Raw genomic sequence first — 15,646 nt, forward strand, 5'->3', positions numbered from 1 at the left:
TCTAATAATAGGAAAATGGTTAAATGATGATACATGTACTAGAAAGAGTATCAGACCGCCCTTTCAAGTAAAGCTTTAAGAATGTTTAGTGGTATAAGGACAGTGCTTCTCAAAGTGTGGTCTGTGGATTGCTGGAGATCCTCAGACCTCTTCAAGTAGTGTAACAATTTAAAACTATTTTCAAATAACAAAAAGACCTCTTGGTCTAAAATCAAAAGATCACTCCTAGTGTAAGATAGATCAATTAATTTTTATCATGACAGCCTTTTTCAGTGTGTTGATATTTGCACCAATGGTGCCAATGCATTGGTAGGTAAAAACTGCCAGTCCCTTAGCAGGAATCAAGACAGTGCTACCAAAATGTACATTGCAATCTTCACCATGTGCTTGCAGTTAAAATTTTAAAAGGTCAGTTTTGCTTCAAAATGGCCTTGAGGAAGCAGAAAAAATTATTATAACTACTACATATAAAGTAGATAAACGTTTCTTCTGTATAGCACAGGGAACTAAATTCAATATCTTGTAGTAACCTATTATGAAAAGGAATATATGTATGTATATGTATGACTGAAACATTATACTGTACACCAGAAATTGACACACTGTAAATTGACTATATACTTCTATTTTTAAAAAGTAAAGCAAATTTAAATCTCAACTCCTCAGTACAAGTCTTTTTAATATTCTGGAAAGCATACATAAAGCATTTTTGTACCATTTTAAAGTACAAGTTGTCTTGTGAAAACGCATTGTGAGATTGAGTTGTTTGCTAAACTAGCCACTTTTATATGGAACACCATTTTTATTTGAAAGAATGACTGGCGGACAATCAATGGTTATTCAGAACAGGGAATTTGGCAGACATTTTCTTAAAAATGAATGAAGCAAGGCTGTTAACATCAAACACCTGGCAATATCTCTTGCCAATGATAAAATTCAAACTTCCAAACAAAAATTGGAATTTTGAAAACCTTGTGTTGTTCACCAGGAGCACAATAGCTTCCCAGTACTTTAAAGATTTATCTGATGAGTTTTTTTCTTATATTGCATAATGAAGTGTTTCAATAGTTGACAAGCTGCATAACTCACCAAATCAATATTTTCTAAATGAAAAATGCAGTATTACCAAATTAAACATGAGTAAATGATCCATTCAAAGTGGAAAATAGACCAATGAATTTTTAATTTAACAGAACAAAAATTTTATTGATACAGTTTTAGATCCCACAGTACAACTATACGTTAGAAACTACCACAGTGTCATGTTTTGGTGTAATATAAAAAAAAAATCCATGATTGCCTGAAAATCTATGAAAATGAACTTCCCTTTTCAAAATGCATCTCTGTGAAGTTGAACATTTTTTTATTATACTTCAATCAAAACAATATAGCAAAAGTGTTAATGCAAACATAGATATGATTACCTAGCGCCAGCACTCACTAAAACATCACTTTCATTTGCATATCTCTGGTCCACTAAACACTGGTCCTTTAAATATGAGTACCTACTCATTTACCTGGCTAACATATACTTTTCTTTAATAAGTTTTTCTAGCTACTTCTTCTGAAAATGTTTCTTTTCTTTTCCTCTGTGAATGTGATACCTTAAAATTCCATAATTGGTAAAGGTCATTTCTCATGAGTTTTTAATTTTTTATATTACACCTATATATAAAATACATTTTCAAAATATATGTTGGTTAAGATGTAAATTTATTATTATTTTAAATGAATTAAGCAATATAATTTTAAGTATTTCTTAGTTTTAATTTTTAATATGTTAAATTTTAATAGTTATAATCTTAAAAAGCTCTTTTCGGGTTCTCAACAATTTTTAAGGGTAAAAAGTACCTTGAAAGCAAAAAATTTGAGAATGATTAGTATGGGGAAACAAGGAGAAAAATATTTCATAGAGAACAATTCAAATTTCAGGATGGAAGGTATGTGTATGTTTGTGCACACTGATAATAATTTGGAAGAAAATTTATCAAAATGGTAATAGCCTGTACCTCTGGGCAGTGACATTAAACATAATTTTTAATTCTTTTCTGGCACTTTGTTGTATTTCCCAAATCCTATTCATTAGGCTGTTGTGTATCAGAATCTTGGGGGGTGGGGTGATGGATTTACAATTTTGAAAAGATCAAAAGGCATTTCCCCTGCATCAGTGCCTCACCTCCACCCTGCCCTGGCTCCTTGTAAATCATTTGCCTAAAAGATAAGTTCCCTGCCCCTCACAATCTTCACGTTTCCAGTCTCCTCTGACTCCTCTCTTTTAGCATTTCTTCTCAATGTCTACCTGCTTTCTCTGCTGCACTGTTGAGGGGTTTTGAGTATATAATATTTTCCCATAATTCCTGCTCCTGCTTTTAAGTGCCCTCCTCATTGGTCAGTGCCTTTGCTGTCTCTGGAGTCAGATAAACCACTTCTCTTTGCACTCCACTGGGCACCATGCATTTCACTACCAGGATATATGATGGTATTTTTGTTAATTGGAATGAAATATTTTTCCACATAAATTGTTTCGTATGAAAACTCACTCTAATCTTCTTATTGAATTCCCTTAGACACATAATCTCTTTGCTTAAAAACTGATTGCAGTATTGAAGTTAATTGTCAGACTTCATGATTTCCCTTCACATCACCTAGCAACTGGCGTCTTTTCTAAATCTTTTGACAATTAAAATAGACAACACTATGTAAGAATCTGTCTAGAAAAATGAACTTAGTTGCACTTTTATTTATATTCATGTCTCTCCCACTTGAATGTTAACTTACTATGGGCAGAGCTAAAATATTTATTTTACAATTTATTTAGGAAAAGTTAGTTGGGTCCCAAATATGTACCATGTACTCTTTTACAGAGCTACTGAGAGTATGATTTATGTATGGTTATGGTCTTACTCTGTTCATCTTTCCATGATGAGGTAACTACAAAAATTGAGAATAGGTGTTTAGAAATGTTTGTAGCTGTTGAGGCTAAGAATGAGAAATTTGGACTAGCATTTTGTGTGTCTTTTAGCTTCATTTTTCCCAGTACTTCTTACAAAAGCATTGGTATGTGATGGATTGAAAACAAAACAAAACCAAACACAGCTGGTCCTTCATCACACATAGTTTGGATGGCTCTGTCCTGCTAACACTAGGGGTTCAAATATGAGTGAATACACATGAGAAGCCTGGCTGATTTCTACTTTTCGTTCACTAACTTTTTACTAGCTGTCTCTTTTGATAATATTTTCTCTTCCTCTCTCCTTAGGAATGTGATATCTCAAAGTCCCACAGTTGGAAATGCCCAAGTACTATTTAAGTTTTTTAGATCAGAATGAAAATGTTTTTTCATGTAAATTGCACTATATGAAAACTCACTCTAATTTTCTTATTGAATTCTCCTAGACACATAATCTGTTTGAAACTGATTGCAGTGTTGAAGTTAATTATCAGTCTTCGTGATTTCCCTCAGCAATTGCCTAGCAACTTGCGTCTTCCTAAATCACTTAAGACAATTTAAAGTTGACAACCCTGTATGACAATCCATCTAGAAAAACTGACTTATTTCATTATAACTCACAAATACCTACAAATTCTTTTAAATATACCTTATTTTGCATTTATTAATACATTTACTTAAAGCTCTCTTGGATCTATGAATTAGTTCAGTTTATAAATTTAATATAAATATAAACTTAAAAATTGAAAAAAGCAATAAAATTGTATTTTCTTGTTGTGTTTGTAAAACAACTTATTTTTAAAACAAAAAGAGAAATTATAAGCATATAAGCAATTAGCATTTTATGTAGATCTCTTTAAAATAATCTCTCCCTGTTGACTCCCAGTAAATTTCCTGTTATTGTTTCTTGCCTGACCTATGTTTCATTCACACTAACCACACCTGTTCTCTGTTACAGTTTGTATCTTGACACAAGTTGTTCTGTCTTCTTGAGTTGTTCCTCCTTTTCATCTGGGGATTTCAATCCATAAATCCAGACCAAATCCTTCTACAACCTCCCCACCAAATCCTACTACAATCTCTCTACCATATTATTTTCACCTTTGATGCAGACTTGACCTCTCCTTTCCTGTGTTTCTCCAGTGCTTTGTAGGAAGTGATGGCATGTGCTTCATACATGCTTGTTGAAGAATTGATATTTGTTTGTCAATATGCCTTTTCCACTAGAGTGTAAATTGTTGTTTATTTCTATATTACCAGCCTAGCATAGCACTTACCTAGCATATAAAAGATACTTAATAAATGTTTGCCGAATACACGAATGAATTGCTAAGAGTTTCTGACATGTTGTTTCTTTTTATAAAGATGAAAATAAGCTGGTCTTTCAAATTTTGTTGTCATTCTGCTGTTTGATTCATTAGTGAGCTAGAAATTCTAACACAGTAAACAGATTGTTGAACTTGTAAGAGTGTCCCTAAGGATGCTTTTAAGGGGAAAAATCGTGGGCAAGACGATTTGAAAGCAGAAAAGAGCCTGTGAGGAGGATGGCAAAGCAGTTAGTGAAGAAAAATTATGAAGCTGGTCCCCTCTTTCAAATCCCCTGCCCTCTAGTAACTTTAATAAAGAACAACAGTTTAGAATTCTGATTCTCCAGCAAAAGGGGCTGAATGCCACAGTAGAGCTAAATGACTTACTAAAATAGCACCCACCTCACTCATCTTTACTGCCTTCTGGTCCTTCCTCATTTAAACAGGTTACATCTTTCAAGGAGCAACTCTGATTTTCCTACAACTCATTCTTCTGCTCTAATTGCTTGGATACAAAGAAACAAATGCAACGTAGAAATATATCAGAGACTGAATTGCTGTCTTACGGCTAATGTAAGATTTATAGTGAACAGAGAGAAGATGCTAAAAAGTGCCTTGAATCCCACCCTGGAGACTATTTCTGCCAAACAGTCACCTGCATTAAAATGGCAAAATGGCTATCTTCAGATCAAATAATTAGAACATGGGACTGTTACACAATAAAGTGCTCTCTCTATCTATATATTTTTAAACAGATTTTATCTATTAGAATATTTGGAATCTGTATCCAATGACAATAGATTTGAAACAACTTGGGACAGTTAGCAATGACAACACACATACATACACACCATGAAGCTTGCATTATTCCAGACTTATATTCCTGATATATTGCATGTAAACTGACTTTGCATAGTTAAATAATATCGTAAGTGCTTAGGGGACTGGTTAAAGAGCTACTGCTAGTTGGTAAAAACAGCAGATCACTTTGAAATTCATGTGCAATTTATAAATTGTTCATTTGATAAATATGATTCTTACTTTCTTGAAAAGAGTTAATCTAGATACTCATTTGGAAATGATTTCTTTAAGAAAACAGAATGAGAGTAATAACACCCCTATAGGTAAAACTGGTAATTAGATTCCCAATTAAATTGAGTAGGTTAGGTTAGGTTATCAGATGCCAGGCATTGTTTTCAGAAACTTCAGAGTGAAATCTGTCACACAAATAGATATTCAAATTAAATGGTATAGTGTGAGGTCAATGTTGGGAAGCGTGAACACAATTACTCTTTTAAGTAAATTCAGTTTCCTGCCTCCCTGAAATTTTTGATGCTTGGTTTCTTCCTTGGATTATGAATGTTCATACCTGTAGGTTTTTGGTATTCTCTAATGTCCTTCCTTAATACTCTAGGATTTAAGCTTCTGTCTATGGATTAACTTTGCAGACCTTCATGGGCCCCAATCACGACTCTGCTAAGAGTCTTCCATGTAGGCATCATTTGGAATTCCTTCATTTGCTTTCAGCTTCTATAGAATGGAATGAAGGTCAGTTGAGTTGGACTGAACTTCTTCAAGAATATCCAAGTGATATCTCAACTTTTAGAGTCATCTGTAAGGATTCTGGTATGAATAAATCCTGGAACATTAAGGCCAAAGAATCTATTTCTTAGAAGAGAAACCATTCATTTGGGCTCAGACATCCTACTGCAGACAAGCTGAGAAATCTAATTTAACAAATATTTACTAAAATGAATTTCTAAGTGTCATTTATTGAGCTTAGATATAGAAATATAAATAGGACAAGGATCCTGCCATCAGGAGGCTCACAATCTGTTACGGGAGACATCAAACCAAAAGTCAGCGTGGCTAGTGAAAAACAAGGCTGAGAACAAAGTGGTTTGTAAGCTCAGAGGGAGGATAGGTGTGCTTTCTTTCATCCAAAGTGACCTAGGAAGCTTCACAGATGTCACAACCTCTGCGGGTAGCCTTTGTGAAAGTTTTCCCTTTCTCTGTTTTATTTTTACAGTTAAGGAAAAAGTAAACCTAGCACTTCTGAAAGTTTGTTCTCTCTTCCTTTGACCAATAAGTTCCTCTTGGCCATTACAGTCTTGAAAGATGGCAGCTGGCATCACTCATTCTATGTCTTGGGCATACTCAGCCCATAGAGACTGAATTTCAAGACTTTGATGTATTTCTGCAAATCTGCAGATCCCAGCCATCTTATTTTTCATCTGCCTACATGTTATTTATGAAATGCACAGTGTGTTGGGCAAGGAGCAGCATAAACAACACTGCTCTCTCTGCTTCCCAGAGATTCATCAGCAAATGGAATTACAGCTGAGGCCCAGATATTGCTGCTTTCAACCATCAGTCAGTTGCACGGTCAAGACCACCATACAGACAGACTCGCCAAATGTCTGGTCTATTGAATTGTAAGTTGGACACTTAATTTTTAAGAAAAATAAGCATTAACTTTCTTGGGGAATTGCAATGCAAAGATAAAGGTCGGACACGACTCAGTCAGAGAAAAGGCACTCTGGGAGCTGACAGGCTTCATGCAGTTACATTTCAACCAGGGAATAACTCTGAGCCCAAAGGACCAAACTCTAAAATCTATCTAAAGATAAATAGATTATGAAAAAAATAATAGTAAACATGCAGAGTCATGCCCTAAATTGTAGGGGTGACCTATACATGACAGATGGTTGGGAAAACTGATTTGGTTCAACCTCCTCATATAAGAAAACAAATAGTTTCAAAATAGTTTTCTTTCCTATCGCCCAACCTGTTTTTCCTCCTGGGTTTTTGACTCTCTGTTAGTGACATTACCAACCATGCAGTCGCCCAAGTATAGTACCCTCTGATCAACTTTGACGCTTGCTTTTTCCTCACCTCCTATATTAGGTCAGTCTCCACTGCTCAAGTTCAAGTTCTCATTGTCTCTCATCTAAACCTCCGAAATGGGCTTATATCCTCTAGATGGCCCATCTCTTTCCGAATCTTCCCTAATCTGTTCTCATGCTCTGCCTTCTCTTTTAAACCACAGACATGATCTTGTCATTCTTCTTACATCCTTAAAACACTTCTTGTCATTCTTAAAACACTTTCCGGGCTCGCATTGTTTCAGGCCCTCGCAGGAGAGAGCTGACATACTCAAATTGGAAAACATGAGGAGTGTTTGATACAGTGACAGTTTGCAAAGGTAACGGTGAGACTATAAAGAAACCATAAGGGATGCCATCAGGCCTGTTACCACCCTCGGCTGGAAGGAGGAACACCAAGAAGGGCAGAGCTGTAGTGTACACAGGGGAACCATCACTGCCTGCAGCCGCTGAAACTGTGCTGCAGGGCGGAGCCAGCGTTATGAATACCCAGCCCCCATCGCTTTCCTCCCTCAAGGCGCTCCACCTTAGTCAAACATAATACAAATTCAGATGACAAGGGAGCCCATTAATGCAATCCATAAAGGTCAAGTCTTCAGATCCACCTTCTACCCTTTTCATTCTGGTTTGGTGGAGAAGGGTGGAGGGTGATCTGGGGGTCAGACAGAAGGTAGCCAGCACTCGGCCCTATTTTTTTTTTAAACAAATCGTAATCTTAATAGGTATTCAAAACCCTTAACCACCTCTCTAACCACCACACAATTTTATAAGTATAATTGGATTTGTTTTCCCTACTATATTCTATAACTATGTCAGCCAGTTCAGAACCATAAGCTTCCACATTTTTCTTAATTTTTTGAATCCTCTTTCATCATCTCTGCCTGGTTTCTTCATCCTTCAATTCTCAATTCAGATGCTACCTCCCCTTTGCAGGCCTTTTCACCCATCTGAATTGCTGGCTTCCCAGAATACGTCACCTCTGTGTGACAGACGAAGGCTTACCCTGTGCACCACGCTCTCCACTCCCAATCAGAGGAGTTCTGACTTCCTGAAATCCCCGGCCGCAGGGCAGAGCATGGGGCTCTTTTGAGGGGACCAGAAATGTGAACAACCTGGGGCAAGTGCCGTTTTTCCCTTAAGGCCTCTCTCATGGCCTGTTCTGCAATCTCAGGATGAAAAAACTAAGGGGAAGATTAAGGGAAAAGTAACAGGAAACAGGCTGCGTAGGGTTCTCTTCAAAAGAGAAGAAGAAAAAGAAGGAAGAGGAGAAGATGGAGAGAAGGAGGAGGAAGAGGAGGAGCAGAAAAAATAAGCGGAGGAGGAAGAGGAGGGTCGAGGATCATTATCACACGTGGTCCAAATCCATTTTAAAGGGGACGATTTCAAAACCCTGTTCTCAATTTCCCTTTTTAAACTCAAAGTAACCACTTAGCAGGGCTGGCAGAGCATGGCCAATATATGTACAAGGGTCTGAGGTTGGGGAATAAGGTTCATGGATCTTAACAGCTGTACTTCTTGTGGGCAAACACACACGTGGAGACAGCAAAGGTTTGCATGCATTAAGAGATGACCTGAGTCATTGCCTCTAGTGGAACTCCAGTTTGCTAAGGCTAAGTATTCATTTGTGGGACCAAGGCAAACTCACTAGTGACACTCTAGCTGCAAAAGCAGCTGAATGCCTTGAGGCATAGAGTAAGTATGGTTTGGAGTTTGGTTAAGGATAAATATTCATTGCTGGGTGCACGTTAGGTCTGTTCAAGGATCTTAAACTAGAAGAGAAGAAAAACTTCTGCCTCCAAAGCACCACATTATCCTACAAGGTATCAGCAGTGGGAAAGGGTCTGGGAGGAAGGATAGTGATACAGAGATAGATATTTCATTTGGAGGTCAAGGGCACTCATTCGTGAATCTCAGCCAAGAGCATCTGTACCTCCTGTGGGCAGCTTTTGGGATCCTCATCGCCTTCTTTCTTATCAGAAATATACACAACGATCATTCTCTTGATGAGCCTTTCCTTCCATTTTCCCCCCAAAGTATTTTGATTTGCATTTCTACCATTATACTTGCCAGAGTCAGAAATATATTATAATGGAGTATGAGTCAGAAAGCTTATACGATGCTAATCTTATGGATCTTTGAGCTCTCTCAAGACTCACACACAGAAAGTCTTCATAAATGTTTGTGGAAGTGAATCATGAGGCAGCCCCAAGATCACTTCCAGGTCTCATAATTTCCCACCATTGCACATACTTACTTACAATCCTATCAAATTATATAGAAAACTTTTTAGAAAAGACAGACACATCTTATTTTTCAGCATAACTCTATGAAACAGGTTTGTTAATTTTTCTCAGTGGATTTGTTAAATTAACACCATCTTTTGGGAGTAGTGCCACAATGCTGCATGATAAACAGCTATTTACTGCCTATTTTCCCCCAGGCAAAAATGATATAATTCAAAATAGGAAAGCAGTGAGTGTTCTATTGCTTCAAGTGAGGTAAGAAAAAATAGTCCACTATTTATTTGTATTTTTTAATCTTGACTTCGAGGTGTAGGTTTGATTATCACATCTAGTTTCTGTTAACTACAAGCAAGTCTAGAAGGCTGCCATATTTGTTGCTTCCTCTAAAGTATTAGGAGGAAAAACCTGGTGGATTTTGGACCACAGGGACAGGTGTAGTAGACACCTTTCGGAGACCTTTCACGATGACCACCATCCCCACCAGCACAGTGCCTTGTATGGGGTCCCAGCAGCCATGTTTGTCTACTCGTCCTGCCCTGTATCTCACCCAGAGTTAATATGACCAGAAACAGGATCTTGACCCAAGTGGGCTAATCAGAGGGTCTCCCTTTAGAATATGGAATAGAGTCATAAAGACAAAGATACAGTCTCTCCATAGTCTGAGGCCATGACGAGTAAAAACATCCATCCTGCAGGCAACACCTTTTTGTTATACAGACAGAGAGGAAAGGAGATATGTCTTCAGAGGCAGAAATGCCAAACAGAATAAAAGCAGCAGAGATGAGAGGCAGATGAAGAATACAGCTGGGTCCAGCCCTTCCTGAGGCTTGATCTCTTTATTCCTACCCTTGAGCTCTAAAAGACATGTGCGTTGTTAGACTAAATTCTTTATTTTGATTAAGGCAGCTTGAGATGCTTTCTTCCCCTGCATTCAGAGTGTGTAATACATTCGGTGGCAAGTACCTAACAGAAAGGTCACAGAATGTATAATAAAATCCAGGAAAAACAACTTTAAGAGGCTCGTGGCTGTGCTTTGCCTTGTCTGAGCATGCACTGCTCCTATGTTTTTAAAAAATTAAAACAAAATGTTTCTTTCCAGTCAGTGAAAGGCCTCTTGTGCTAGATTCTTTTTACAAAATCTAATGAAAAAAAATCTTAAGGTTAAGGTTTATTTTGAGAGAGTGATGAATTTCTTGCTTCCATTAATTCCTGCATATCTCAAAGTTTTGGTCTTATTTTCAAGGCGAGTCACTGTTATTTCTTTTAGCCATCCCTCGGCCAAATATAACTTGCTTTTAGGGCTTAAAGGATTTCATGCAAAAAGATTTTTTTTAAAAAGTTGATGTGCGACATTTTAATGTAAATGTAATCGGCAGACATAAGCAATGTTTTGGGTGATGCTCAGAAGTATTGATAATATTCAGTAATGTATAGATAGTCTTCAATAGTCATGTTTTGGGTATAAATTATGCATATGCTAGAAACTGGAACTGTAAAGATAAAGACTGGTTAATATGGAAATTGTTAAGTAATAACACTACATAATGCAGCTATAACTGTCTTCTTGAGGACAACATTCTGACAACTCTGACTAACCTGGAAGGAATGCCAGGATATTTTTGCTTAGTATCAGAAACACACGGGCTTGGGTAGCTCTGCCAGACAAAGAGTGTGAAAAGCCACGTGCTTTGGGGGCATGGTAAGATTTTCCCCAAGGGTAGGGTGTGGAGTGGGTGGGGAAACTTGGTGCAGTGGTCTCTGAACGTTGCCGCGTGAGTTTTTCCGAAAATAATTTAGAAAACCTATGCATCTCCTTTTATATTTTTAAGTTAATATCTAAAATGTTTATGGTAACTTTGGTTTTTACAAAGAATATATATGAAATATTTTTATTTATATTTGGATTTATATTTAAATATATCTGAAATTTTTTATATTGCATTCTTTAAAATTTTGGAATTGGTCTGCCATCTCATCTAAATGATAAAGCCAGTCCTGCTAGCCATCCCATCAACCAAATCAAACTTACATTTCCAGAAACAGACTGACTTCGTTGTTCAACTCAAATACATAGGTTAAAATGTGTCCCCGGGCAATCAACTAAATTAATCGTAATTTCCAATTCTATGTGAGGAAAGAGAGAAAGAGAATGAGAAAGAGGGAGGAAGGGAGGGAGACAGAGAAAGACGGTGATTGGGAAATTGGGAAGATAAATCTGGCAAAGATGTATCTCCTGCTCCCTTTTCAATATTGCTGCTCTCAAATCTCTTCTTTTGCCATGTGAGTCTCATGTGGGGGCTGCAGTCTCAGATTCTTCCTCCGTTGCGGCCCCGAGGGGTATTCCCCAGCCCTTCCCCTTGCAGCCTACTTCGGTAAGTTTCAGGATGGGTGTGAGGTGGTGAGGACACCTGTGGAGGAAACAGTCAGAGAGAGGAAGTCCCAAGACCCGGGCTGAATGCACTTTTCTCCATCAGGAGAGAATCCATGAAATTTGAGCATCTGCAAATTGACTCCCTTGAAACTATTTGCACCACAAACGTTGGAGAAGTCTCTGAGGCCTCAGGGTCCTCCTCCCCTTGTCTGAAGAGCCCTGGCAGAGGGAACGGTCGTAGCTCTGGGTTTGATCTGCCTAGTACTGGCCAAGGCAGGTCTGGTTCCATTGATGGGCCTCCTCTGTCTTCAGTCCCGATAGTGAGAACTTCCTCCCCGTGGCCTCCAGGGCTGGGTGTGCAGTGAGCAATTCGGGAGATCACTGACAAGACTGAGAAGACAGTCTTGAGTGATACTTGTTTTGATACTTGTAATAGGGAATAAAACCTCTGACTCGAGATGGTGGAGATCAGAAGAGAAGGTATTACGGAGACGGGAGAGGACAGGGCAGCAAAGCAGAGGTGCTGTCTTGGTCTCAAGCACTGGGCCTCCCCACCTCTGTTGGGAGGAGTGACTAAGGCTTGGTAACTGACTGAGGTACCTCAGGAAGGGAGTTTAAAAACATGAAAGTGTTTCTCTCTCTCTTTGCAATCATTTATTTCTACCATGTTCTATCAACATCCTTCTTTCTTGGACCACTTCCCCTATCTTAGGCAAATTTCAGAACTGTATTGCCACTCAGGATGATTCAGTTAGTTTTTAATGATTAAAACACAGTCCAGCCCACTTTAAAGCTCTGAATAGTATCAGATTCTAACCTCTATTTATCTCCTGCCCTTTTTCCCCTTCAGACTGGAGATCTGAGCATGGCTGCTGCTTGGAGTGGGGAAGAGGATGAGGTCGTGATCTCATGATCTGGCTTTTTTTCCGCCCCCCCACCCTGCCCCCCACCCCATTCTCAGGGCTTAGGTCTGTGGTGCAGACACAGAGAGAAGGGGATACGAGAGGCTGGAATCTTTGTGTAACGAGTCATCTGTCACGGTAGCCAGGTGCCCCCCCTGCACAGTGGGGGTGTGCAGTGCTGACTTTTCTTGTGGACTTTTCTCTCGCCATGGTCTCCGTGGTGAAAGCATATGGATTGTGTGTGTGTGTGTAAATCACCTCCATTTGGGCCCCTTCTATGACTGAATACCTTTTAAAAGGAAGGCAGCTATGTCAACCTTCAGCTCAGCCTTGCCCCCAGTACCCTTTCCAAAATGGGCATCACGTCACTGAAACTGGCAGCTGCCTGAATGACCTGACGGTTGAAATTTATCTCTATTCTCCATGCTTCTTCAATGAACTGAAGAAGGACAGTCTGGGTTCTCTTCTGGACCTGTGGAGGGTCCTGCATAACTGGGATACAGTATAATTTCCATCCCCCGCCTCTGCCCTGATGATACCACAGTTCTTTTAAGGCCAGCTGGTGCAGTTTTTTCCCTGTACTCTGCTCTGATGAGCACCAGGAAGCAGATTCTGCATGGTTTTCACTTTTTTTCTGGGATTGGGCATCGCCTATCTTAACTCTTGGTTTATGGGGGGGGGGGCTTCCATCATTTGGCTTGGGCAGGGCTGGTGGGATCTTCCTCCCCTTCCTCACTGGGAAAAAGGTAGAAACTTCTCAGCACAAACACTGCACTATTCCAAGGAAAATGACTCCAAAACCCTTGTCTTCTCTTTTCCCTCCAGCCCTCTCCTTACACACACTGAGGAGATGAAAGAAAGGGTGATGGCGGTGTGGATGGCTGTGCATTAGCAAGCTTCAGTGGGCTGTGTCTGACTCCAGTTATTGGTAGTGTTTGGCAATTCTTTAAAATGTATGGTACTTGGAGCCTCTTATTTGAGGAATGAAGCCAATTTTACTCAATTTCTTGTGAATTTTGTGCAAGAGGGGTTATGGTCAGATGAGAGTGCTAGTGTTCCGGGAGGATGAGAACGAAGCTACATCCAATGGCGATATTACCCTTTATTTCTAGGACCTCAAAGGGATGTTCGAAGATACGGAAATGACGGGCACTAACACCTTGTATGTTAAAGTCAGTGTATCTAGATAATGTCTACGGAGAAGTTGAGCAAATAGTTGAAAGCATGGTATGGATTTGGAGCTTGGGACAGAATTTCAGTTATGGAAAGAGATCATTTGAAGCCATTAACGTATGGATGGCATCTGAACCTTTGGGAACGAATGCCATCTCCCACAGATGACATGTAGAGTGGGAAGGGTAGGAGGTAGAGAGCAAACCCGAGGGAGGATCAGTAAGGGAGAGGGAGAGAAGAAGAGACTAAAAAAAAAAAAAAAGGCAGAGAAAAGGAAGATGAAGAGGAGATGGACAAAGACATAGGGGACAGGAAAATGAGAACAGAGTTTGTCAAAGAAAGAGGATGTGGAGCAACGAGGAAGGGAAAGTGTAAAATGGCAGAAGAATGACAGCAATGGAGGAGAGAAAGGAGAGGTGGCTCTGTCAGGCTGTGCCGTGGGGCCACCAACCACAGCCTGCCAGGCCTCCCCGGCCTCCCCATCGCCCCGATGGTACAGCTGTCCCACACAAGCCTGGACAAGGTGTGAAATTCAGGGTACTTCCTGGAGACTCTCGTTGGTTGTAGTAACATGACGACTTATTTATACACTGTGATGCTGACCTTCTGTGTCAGCTGGCTAGCTGAGGTGCCCAGGTGTTTGCGCAAACACTAGTCTAGATGTTGCCATGAAGGAATTGTGAGCTGTGATTAGCGTTTACAGCCAGCAAATTCTAAGTAAAGCGGATTACCCTCCGTACTGGGGGTGGCCCTCATTCACTCATTTGAAGGCTTTACGAGTGAAGACTGAAATTTCTCAAAGAAGAAAGAACTCTGCCTGAAGGTTGCAACATAGAAATCCTGCCCGTGTTTCCAGCCTGATAACTTGCCTGGCAGATTTTGGACTCAAGCCTGCACTGCCAACTCTTACTTGAATTTCCAGCTTGCAGGCCTGCCCTGCGAGATTCATGCTTGCCAGTTCCCACTAGTGCATGAGCCAATCCTTAAAAGAGATCCTTCTCTCTTAATATGCTATATTATTATTTTATTAATATAATTAAAATATTGATTATTTCATTACTATTAATATAGTCTGTGTGATTAATATTACATAAAATTATCAGTATATAATTCTTTACATAGATATATGTTAATTGAAGATATTTTAATATATTGTATATTATATACTGATATACATTTAAACATATTAAAATACAGTAATATAATAATATTTATATAATAATATTGTATTGATTTTATGTGTTTTATAGTATAGTATGTTAATACATTAAATATAAATACATTATGAATCTGATATTTAAAGACAGTTATATTCACAGAGAAACAACAGGATATCTAGCTAGCTAGCTGTCTTTCTTTATCTCATCTTTCTGTTTCTCTGGAGAACACTTACTAATACAAGAATATTCTAGCACAAAACCAGTATTTCATTTAGTAGCTCTGTGTCTGTTTTTCCCCAACTCGATTACAAACTCCTTTAAGTCCAGTCTGATTTTCATTCATGTTTGTATCCACGCTGTCTGGCATATTTTAGAAACATAAAAAACAATTAAAGAATTAACAGATGAGTAAGATCTTCTTAACAGTAATGGATTAAAATGTCATGTCTTTTTTCCTAATGAACACCATAATAATTCTGTAATAAATTTGCCTTAGTTGATGATACCAAGATTGGTATCTGCTGATTAACAAGACTGCAGGCTGGAAGAAATCTGAGGAGAATTCATCAAGTGGGAAGCACACACAAGTTGGCACCAAGGAAAATGCAGCTCTCCAGTGCTCTGTGACACCCCGGTGCTGCAGCCAGGCTGAATC

The 15,646-nt window shown here is 38.9% G+C and overlaps 1 protein-coding gene across 1 annotated transcript in view; it reads right to left on the reverse strand.

The window, feature by feature from the left end:
• Positions 1 to 15,646, reverse strand: part of MALRD1 (MAM and LDL receptor class A domain containing 1) — a 365,316-nt gene that overhangs the window by 11,368 nt on the left and 338,302 nt on the right. The gene's annotated exons all lie outside the window — the stretch shown is intronic.

The sequence above is a fragment of the Camelus ferus genome, chromosome 35 (genome assembly GCF_009834535.1).
Source record: "Camelus ferus isolate YT-003-E chromosome 35, BCGSAC_Cfer_1.0, whole genome shotgun sequence".
NCBI lineage: Eukaryota > Metazoa > Chordata > Mammalia > Artiodactyla > Camelidae > Camelus > Camelus ferus.